This window comes from Protobothrops mucrosquamatus, unplaced genomic scaffold (genome assembly GCF_001527695.2).
Source record: "Protobothrops mucrosquamatus isolate PMUCROS unplaced genomic scaffold, P.Mucros_1.0 scaffold_168, whole genome shotgun sequence".
Classification (NCBI taxonomy): domain Eukaryota; kingdom Metazoa; phylum Chordata; class Lepidosauria; order Squamata; family Viperidae; genus Protobothrops; species Protobothrops mucrosquamatus.
This window is the reverse complement of record NW_015386244.1, coordinates 107,924-119,089: the sequence shown is the minus strand read 5'-3', so window position 1 is coordinate 119,089 and position 11,166 is coordinate 107,924.

Sequence of the window (11,166 nt, the reverse complement as noted above, 5' to 3'; positions counted from 1 at the left end):
CTGCCGCTTGCCAGCTACGCCTCGGCCGGCGCAGGGGGTGGAACCACGCATGTGCGGCGCTCCCGGGCAGGGAAAGTCCTCGACTTACGACCGGTTGGGTAGTCCTCAACTTACGACCGGTTTAGTCCTCGACTTACGACCGGTTTAGTCCTCGACTTACAACCGGTTTAGTCCTCAACTTACGACTGATTGGGGGCCGCAGCATTAAAAAGGTTGAGAACCACTGCACTAAAATGAGGAGTGTTTCTACTTGTTAAAGACAATGGGAATGTGACCCTTGGAATTTGGGTCCTATCACAAATGGGCAATCCTCAAAGCTGCTGCTTCTGTTCCTTTGCTCCATACCCCAGGAGAGGAGGTGATCTGACTGCAAGTTCCCAGGTTATGTAGTAAGAAACCGATAGGGAGTAGCAGAGGGACCCAGGCAAGACATGTATAATTAAAGCAAACTATTATTTTTCAAGACAAGCATTCTGTAGGCTTCAAGGAGTAACAGACCACAATAACTCTCTACTCTCCTATTTGAGAATCAACCTGGGGGTTTCCTTTGAAGTAGAATAGACTTTTGTGCATCCTGCTTGCCAGAGATTTACCACTGCAGCTTAATGCGCTTTTATTTCGTTGTTCGCCTTTAGTCTGTCTTTATGAAACATCACATTTGCATATAAATGATTTAGTAAGCATGATAAGCCCAGATATCTGAATAGCAAAAACTGTTCTATAAATATCATATACATTTCATAGTGCAAATACATTCCAGGCTGTTTCACTTCAAGAAAGAAAAGAGGCCACCCTTGTGACTATGGAGAAAAACAAAGGCGTAATTTGTTAGGTATGAGACTAGGAAGGGAAGAAAAAAGATTCAGTTCCTTTATGGTTTCTGGAACTGCAGATTCAAATGATGCTAAGCCCTCACGTCTATCAAATCCACTAAAACTAAGGTAGTTCTGAGGAGATGGGGAACAAGAAAAGCTCCCCATCCTATTTAAGATAGAATATTTGAAATGACTGGGTTTGTTTTTCCTTGAAGACATTTCGCTTCTTCAGTTCAAGAAGCTTCCTCATGAACTGAAGAATGAGGAAAGGAAACGTCTTCAAGGAGAAACAAAGTCCAGGTGCCTTTTGAAAAAAGCATCTTTGGGACAACCATGACCTGGATGAGTGAGAATCTCCATAGATGAAATGACTGGATCGATTTTTCTTTTTATTCCAATAATAGTTTTAAGAATTAATTCATTTTTTAAATTTCCCCACAAATAGGTCCCCTCCTTAGGCCTTTGAAATGTTAAAAAAAATTGTCTGAGGAGAAAAAAAGTCAGAAAATGGTCAAATCCATGCATGACTGTTGTTAAAAATATCAAAAAGAGAGAAAATGTTGGTAGATCCAGTCAAGGGCTTTGTCTCTGTGGGAAGTGGCATGAAAGGAAAGGAAAGGTTCAGTTTCTCCTATTTATGGAAACTGACCTGACCTGCACCTCGTACCTGCGTTCCTTCTTTCTGTTACTCTGGACGACGACGGACGGGCGTGATATTATGGAATTATTTTGACTCTAAACAATCCTAGTTCTGTTTTAAGACAACCTTCTCTAACCCTATAATTGACTGGATTAGGAGCCGTTGTGGTGCAGTGGTTATAATGCAGCATTGCAGGCTAACTCTGCCTGCAGCCAGCAGTTTGATCCTGACTGGTTCAAGATTGACTCAGCCTTTCATCTTTCTGAGGTTGGTAAAGTGAGGACCCAGATCGTTGGGGACAATATGCTCACTCTGCAAACCGCTCTGAGAGGTCTGTAAAGCGCTATGAAGTAGTGTATAGAATGTAAGTGCCATTACTATTGAAAATACACATCTATGGGGGCAGGCAAGGGGGACACACATTATGTGAGCAGCCCCATGCTGATGCAACACAAGCTCTGTCACTTTTGTAAATGCATTGAGACATTGCATGCCCATATGAAAAAGGTGGAGCTTCCATTGTGATGATGCAATGCTGCTCATGTCATTTTAATTGAAGTACTAGATCCTGTGCCTAAAATAGCTGAAGCAGCTGGACATACTGTAGTTAGCTAATATCTATAGTTCCGTAGGATGTTTCTTCAGAGTCATCTCCAAATTGCTTCTCAAAGGGCAGTTGTATCACCTCCACATGCAATTATATACTAACTAACTAACTAACTAACTAACTAACTAACTAACTAACTAACTAACTAACTAACTAACTAACTAACTAACTTATTTTTCAAAGATCCTGAAGCACTGGGGAACTACCAGAGGACTGGTAAAGAGCTGATGTAGTTCCCATCTTCAAAAAAGGGGGGAAAAAGGACCCAGGAAATTACAGACCTATCAGCCTGACCTCAATACCTGGGAAGATTCTGGAAAAGATAATCAAACAACGAATCAGCGAACACCTACAGGCAAACCAAGTCATTACTAAAAGCCAACATGGGTTTGTCAAAAACAGATCATGCCAGACAAATCTTATTGCATTCTTTGACCTAGTGACAAAATTAGTGGACCAGAGGAATGCTGTGGATATAATTTACTTGGACTTCAGTAAGGCATTTGACAAAGTAGATCACAACCTACTACTTGATAAGATAGAAAAATGCGGGTTAGACAGCATCACCACCAGATAGATCCGTAGCTGGCTGACCGACTGTACTCAGCGTGTGGTCCTCAATGGAACCGCATCTACATGGAGGGAAGTGTGTAGTGGGGTGCCCCAGGGCTCTGTCCTGGGCCCAGTGCTCTTCAACATCTTCATCAACGATCTGGACAAGGGGATAGATGGGGAACTCATCAAATTTGCAGACGACACCAAGCTGGCAGGAACAGCCAACACTCCAGAAGACAGGCTTAGGATATAGGAGGATCTGGACAGACTTGAACACTGGGCACTATCTAACAAAATGAAATTCAATGGTGAAAATAGTAAGGTTCTACATTTAGGCAAGAAAAACCAAATGTACAGGTATAGTATAGGGGGTACCTTGCTCAATAGTAGTAATTGTGAGAGGGATCTCGGAGTCCTAGTGGACTATCATTTAAATATGAGCCAGCAGTGTGCTGCAGCTGCCAAAAAAGCCAACACAGTGCTAGGCTGCATTAACAGAGGAATAGAATCAAGATCACATGAAGTATTAATACCACTTTACAATGCCTTGGTAAGGCCACACTTGGAATACTGCATCCAGTTTTGGTCACCACGATGTAAAAAAGATGTTGAGAGTCTAGAAAGAGTACAGAGAAGAGCAACAAAGATGATTAGGGGACTGGAGGCTAAAACATATAAGGAACGGTTGCTGGAATTGGGTATGTCTAGTTTAACGAAGAGAAGGACGAGGGGGGACATGATAGCAGTGTTCCAATATCTCAGGGCTGCCACAAAGAAGAGGGAGTCAAGCTATTTTCCAAAGCGCCTGAAGGCAGGACAAGAAGCAACGGGTGGAAACTAACCAAAGAAAGAAGCAACCTAGAACTAAGGAGAAACTTCCTGACAGAACAATTAACCAGTGGAACAACCTGCCTCCAGAAGCAGTGAATGCTCCAACACTGGAAGTTTTTAAGAAGAAACTGGACAGCCATTTGTCCAAAATGGTACAGGGTTTCCTGCCTGAGCAGGGGGTTGGACTAGATGACCTCCAAGGTCCCTTCCAACTTTATCGTTATTATTATTATTATAACTAACTAACTAACTAACTAACTAACTAACTAACTAACTAACTAACTAACTAACCAACCAACCAACCAACCAACCAACCAACCAACCAACTAACTAACTAACTAACTAACTAACTAACTAACTTTTTATTAAAAAAGATCTCAAAGCAGTTAATATAGCTAATATTTCTTCTTCTTCCTATTTTCTCCACAACTATAACTTTGTGATGTTGTTGAGAGAGAGTGACTGGCTCAAAATCACCCAGCCGGCTTTCATGGCTAAGGTGGTGCTAGAACTCACAGCTTCCTGGTTCCTAGCCTGGTGTCTTAGCAATTAGATCAAAGAGGCTCTCATGGTTTAGATAGTCGTTCCCTAGCCAGTAATAATTAACTGTGATGATCCTAGAATAAGAGATCAAGTAGCTGGTTTTATCATTATAAACACCCTATTCCATGTTCTTGTCCTGCGAGAAGTGAAATGATTCATATTTTATCCTACTTAATCTCTCTGTCTCTGGTTTCTCTGTATATCTCTACATCACTGTCTGTCTGTCTGTCTGTCTGTCTCTGTGCCTCTCTCTTTCTCTTTCTCATTCCCTCTCTCATACACACAACACATACATATAAACAAGCACAGACAGGGTAGATAGTCTCTGGCATAATGGAAAATAACTACAAATTATTGTACAAGGTGTAGTAAATGTTGCAAAATGATAATATCTATAACGGCTTCCCCCTTCCTCCCGAGTCTCTGTCCCTCAAACCTTCTTCAGAGAATCACAGAACCCAACAAAATAGATTTGGGGATACATTGTAGGCTTGAAGGTTGCACCAGAGGTATAGGACAGAGACAGGGACAGTAGCAGCTTCACCTAATCAATGCCTCATGGCATGATTGAGTACAAACCAACCAGAGGAGGTAGAAGCCCACTTCATCAGGGTTTTTTCCCCCAAAAAAGTTCAATGATTGACCACCCTGTCAATCCAGACAACTCAGACCACTGTTGTCAAAATAAAACAAAGAAGAATCCAATAAGACGTTCCATTAGAATGAACACGAATCTGGCTGTGAGTTTCTCCCATGCATTCAACGGATGGAGTAAACATTGTAGGGACATGAAAACTTACTGCTAACCATAAACCCTCGGTGCTTAATCCCAGATGTCAGAAAGGACATTTAAATGTATTTACTAGGATCAAAAGAGACAGAAATAGATGTTTCTTTTCTGTTAGTGCTGGACATGACATTGATCTGCAGGTTGATATAAATGGTCTTTCAGTGTAAGAAGAGCAAAAAGATTTGGAAAAGAGATAACATTTGGAGAATATTTGGGAGGAGGACCTGACACACATGTAACAGCTTATTGACGAGTGATAAAAGACAGTTCAAGGTTAGCATCCCCAGTGTGGATCAATTGTAGGTAGGCAGCAAAATGCATTTCAGATACCAGGAACTGATTAAGGAGAGTGGTAGAAAGTAAAAGTTATAAACATTCATTCCATGGTCTTAAAGTCATGTCCAAGTGTACTTTTGGGAGAGGGGCATGGATTGATTTTTGGAAGTTATCAAAATAGTACGCCTTTTCCTCTTTATCTGTAATGACTATGGAATTGACCAATTTTAATGCAGAATGCCTTAAAAACCTTACTACAGGTAGTCCTTGACTTATAACAGTTCATTTAGTGACCATTTGAAATTACACGGCGCTGAAAAAAGTGACTTATGACCGTTTTTGAGGCTTATGACTGTTGCAGCCTTCCCATGGTCATGTGATCAAAATTCAGATGCTTGGCAACTGATTCACATTTATGACGGTTGCATTGTCTTGGAGTCAAGTGATTATCACTTGTGACCGTCTCACAATCAAAGTCAACTGGGGTAGCCAGATTCACTTAGCAATCGTTTTACTAACTTAACAGCTGCAGTAATTCACTAAACAGCTGTGGCAATAAAGGTTGTTAAATGGGGCAAAAGTCACTTAACAATTGTCTCACTTAGCAACAGAAATTTGGGGCTCAATTGTGGACATAAGTCGAGGATCACTGGTACTCCATCTTAAGGAAATTATACTCTTCTACTCTTTAATTAAGTATATTCAGAGGATACCACCCTGGAATCAAGAGTCTTCCCTGTGATGGTTCCAGGATTCCCCCTCCTCTGATGTACAGTTTTTCATCCCTTTTAAATTGTACTTGAAATCTAGTTTTATATTCTGGTATTCCCTTTCTGAGGAGCACTTTATTTTATTTATTGATGGCTGTTTTCATAATGTGGCATAGAATTTTATTGAACGGCTTGTTTATTTTAACTAAAGATATTACTGATAATTTATGTTGTAAGTCCCACAGGCAGTTTTGCCAGGAATAAAACACTTAATTTAATAGCTAGATGGTGCTGTTAAGCTATTCGGAAGCACAATTGTTCCTTTCTTTGCATGCTTTCTGAAAGCTGTGGAACTTAATTTGTGGCTATTAGCAAACGGAAAAAGTGACAAATATGCTGCTACTCCTCTTTTTCTTCTCCCTGTTTGCTTCTCTGTGTTCTTTAATTTCTTATATTCTCTTTTAATTAGCATGTATCTTTTTACTTATGGGTGAAGGTTCATTCTTGAGCCTGTGGGTTGGTTTCTGAATGTTGTTACCAGGCTAGGTAACATCTTCGGCAGAGCTTAGGGCAGGGGTGTCAAACTGCCAGCCCGTGGGCCGGACGCACCACCAGGAAACTGTGTCCACCCCATTGCCAGCAATGGAGAAAAAGCTCTGATATGTCGCGTGACGTCATGTGACGTCGCGAGTTTGACATGTCTGGTTTAGGGGATGTCAATGTCATTTTACTTGTGTTTGCTCCTAAGTCTATCACTCCTTGCTAACTTATTCCATGCTCTTCTAATACTCTTTAAAACAAACAGAAAGTAAATATACAAATAATTAAATGCAGGTTCTGTTCTTATTAGTCCGCTTCTGTACATGGCTAAAAGCAACTTCCATTTACAGAGGTACATTAATGTTGAACATGAAGATCACATCTATCCAGCCATGGATATTAGCCATGAGAGCTAAATGAAATATACGCATTGAGAAATGTGTACCTCAGTACAAGAAACTGGACATGTATAACAAACAAGAGTTTCATAGGAAAGAGGATGCAGAAGATTTTCTGTTATTATGTGAACCATGGAAGAGTAGGATATATTTATTAATTTAATTAGTAGGGGAAATCTAGAGGAAATCTATTTCCCTTAGATTGTGATCTTGATTTGAATCCTGACAGCTGCCACCTTATGCTATGCTTGTGCTAAATTACTATGCTGTGACAGACTGCCATGAACTGTAGGGAGGGGGAAATGCTTTGTGAAATGAAAGTAAATTCTGTATCTCCTCGAGATGCTGCCTCAAGATTACCCAGTTGGAAGAAGGAGGGGCTGCATATACTTGCACTGTCTGTTTAGGAAAACAGCTTGCCTGAATTAGATTGGTTACACCGAGGTGAACAATGAGAGACAGTTAAGGGAGGAAAAAGTAGAACTTGGGGATTTTGGCACGCCATTTTCAGTTCTTACTTCCATGTGATAAGGAGAACCTGGATGACTGCAAGAGATAAATTCTGTTCCCCTAAGACAGAACAGGTTTTTTTTCCCCCCACCAGTCATGAAATAAGAAGAGAAACAAACTTCCTGGGGAATTAGTATTTTGTAAGCACTCTGGTTTAGGTCACAGCTGTCAACTCGGAAAGAGATTTCCAGACATTTTTTCTGAGGCTTACTTCATTTAATTTTTACATTAAATGAATTAGAAAATATGATTAAACATCATTGAACGTTCTCCACTAAGTTTGTCTAAACTTACAAACCCATGAATCATAGGCAAAATAAAAAGATGAAAACTTTATTAGAAGGAAGATCTTCTCTGTTTGGTAGGCTTTGAGACTAAATTGATTTAACTTTGGAATATGTTCTTCTAATTTCTGTGGTATTTTATTTATGAGTATTTGAATTTAACTTTCAACATTTACTGGCCAAACATTCGGTGGAAATTAGTTTTCCACTGAAAAAAAATCTCCAGTCCAAAATAAGCATTGCTTAGCTTCAAGCTTATTTTTTTCTATTAGAATTGATGGAATTTAGTATTTTAATTTGGCTGGATCATGCTTTCATCTTAAAACAAAACTAATCAGTGACTTATTGCAGCTTTCACAAGTGGTTTCTTCATGAGGGTTAATTCAAAATATACATTTTGTGGGAGTGAACATTGGAGAGGGAAAGCACTTGTTCATGATTGGTTAGTTGTGTAATATAGATATCACATACTTATTATTTCTAAATATTAAGACCATGATTGTTTAAAAGAATATCACAGTTTTCTATTTTTATTCCAGATTCGCCACAAGTAATATTTTTATCTCATTAATTCATCTCTTTTACCCCAACTTAAAATCAGAGATTTTGAGAGAGAGAGAGAGAGAGAGAGAGAGAGAGAGAGAGAGAGAGAGAGAAACTTCAAAGCATTTATATAAAACTGTACCAATTAACAATGTAACTTGCGCTAAGGCCTCTGTTGCTATGTAGGGTAATACTTGCATTCCTTTGTAACAAATATGTCAAAGGAAATACTGCTGATGCAACTTGGGACAATTTCTTCTGTCAGGTTTCTCAGATTAAGGGAAAAAGTAAACCTGACTGAGCCTTACATGCCTAACTTGTGGACATGTGTGCTTGATGAAAGGTACCTGAAATTCCCGTCATTAAAATACAACAATTTATTTTATTGCTCTAACAGATACTGTCCTGAACAGATAAACATTATGGTAGCTGTAGGAATTACAAAATTCCCTTCCTGGTGGCAACCTTACATTTCAGATAGCCTCTCTTGTATGCCTCTAGAATATATTTGCAAATGTATTGAGAAAGTGTTTTGTTTAAAGTAGTAAGTACATTTATATATCATACATATTTTCATTTGTATCTCAAATTAATTACATCTTTATTCTATGATTAGACATTTAATAGGAATTAAATGAACATTCTATTGAGGAACATTTTCTTGAATTCCTGTTATTTTTGTTGTTGTTGTTTTCTTTAAATTGTTTTAGATGTGACTAGATGATTCTAGCAAGTCTGATGTGTAAATTTAATAATAAATTACCATTATTTGGTTTGACTTGTAGATACAAGGTCCAGTTTATGTTCTATTGATGGACTGATAAAAATACTGTAGTTAAAATGAGAAAGCAGATGATGACAAACATTTATACCTGTAGGAATACACCAGGATTCAAAGCATGACAAATATCAGTCATGTTCCATATAAACTCAGTAGATAGCTTAAACTTACATTTCAGATCTTAGAACAATTGCGGTGGCATTGTTAGTTTTCAAATAATTAAAATAGTTTTCAAAGAAATAAGCTACATATAACTCTAGAAAGACTGTCAAAACAAATATTCTCAAAATATTCAAGAAGATTTAGGTAACCATTTAGCATTGTGAATATGGCCTACTGATAATTCAAAAAGAAAGAAAGGCCAGTACTTTCTTTAATTCTGTTCATGAACCATAAAAATTAAAAGGGAACATTCTCTCTGCTAAAATTGAGAAAAGTAGGGAATTCTACTGATGGAGATAATCCTTTTTCTTCCCCATGCATCTTTAAAGTCACATATAGATTACTTCAAGACTGTTTTGCAAGCTAGAATGCTTGGGCTTATTTTCATATCACATTTGTTTAATTTCCTAAAAATCATCTTAATATATATTCCAACTCTGGATCATAGCATTTAAACAAATGCAATGATATCGAACATATATCAAACTTCGCTCAATTCTTCTGACAGTTCTGATGAATGCTAGAGCCTTGTAACCATCTTTTTTTCTCAAGGGAATTTGGAAAGGGGTATCCATCACAATCAATATTAGTTGATAATCTTACCAGCTCAATTCCATGTTTCCTAAAGCAGTTGAACACTTTGCCTGGCCCAATGTTACTCATCTTGAGTTGTTCATCAGTCAAGTAATAAATCGACTAATCAGAGAAGGAGGGAGGGGGTGCCTTCCTTTGAATTAAGTATGAACTTCCTTCGTCTCATAATATCCTTAACAAAACCATGATGGATATTTCCATATACCCCCTGGGGAATGTGACGTCTCCTGCATAATGCGATCGCCGTTTCTGAAGTGGAAAAGTGGTCCTGTGTATATAAACCTATTAAATGAGGCAGCTGGAAAGGCTGCACTAAGCCTGCAAAGAAAAGCAGGCTGGTAAACTTCAGACCAGCAGACCAGATACTTGCCTTTGAATACTCTGCTCAGTATCTGAAGAAGAAAGTGTGGCACACTGAAGAGAAATTCAGCACCTAGGAGAGCTCCAAGTGTCCCTTGTGCAAAAATCACCATTACCGTATTTTTGAGGAATCCAAAAGTCCGTCTTCTGGCTTGGTAAGTAAAAGTTGATATGTGTTCATTTCAGTCTAGAGAAATATTTTTTTTCCCTAAATTCATTTTTAGATTTTCTGTATGTATGTTGGTATGACTTAATAATAATGCAAACAGTTATCGCAATGAATTCAAAATATGAATTTCTCTTCGGGGATGATTTTCTGATTTCTCTCTCAAATAACAAAAGTTTTTCTTTTAAAAATGCCTATTTCATAATTAGTATTTCATATTCTTTTTGAATTGTCTCTTTTCCTTGAATACAAGGGAATGTTCATTATTCACCTTCTTCTGATCATTTAAACTATTTCCTTTATATGCAATTTAAGAGTTTTTAAATAAATCATGAAGACTTTTTTCCCATCGTTTTTCACATTCACATGTTTAAAGAGTAGTTAAGAAATATGTAATTTCTCTAAAATTATTTACTTAAATTTCAGTGGTACTCTATATATATTTTTTACATTAACTCTGTTCTTGTGGTCAGATAAAATGAATACTTTTTTAAAAAAACAATGAATGGATTTCAGTTGCAGAACAATGTGAACATATTCCTGAGGGGAAGCTGTGTTAGACTGTGACAGTAAAAACAATAGACAATTTTGTAGCAGCTTGAAGATTTATATGTTTTTTATAGCAGAAGCTTTATCTGGTCACACTCTCCCTTGGATAAATATTTTCAGGAGAATGGATCACCATCACCATATAAGTTCTTGTCTTTAATCTCAGAGCTCTTTATGTGGATGTTATGGACTAATTTTCAGTGAGTTTAGTGGTGTTTCAAATGTTTGGCTCTATTTTCTGTCATAACTTCAATGCAAGTGCAGCCAATACAAGTTCTTTGATGCTATTTTTAACAACAGGATAAAATTACTTTGAAAATCAAGATGATCTTAGTTAATATTTTGACACTTTAATTATATATAATTAGCAAAATTGTTTATCTGTCAATCACTCTATTTCCGCCCCTTCCCCCATATCCTCTGAACCTCAACTTCTGCTTTTTTATGTCAGGATTCATTTAAAATTTCTCTGCATGCCATATGCTTAACCTCAAGAAAGAAAGCATTTATCA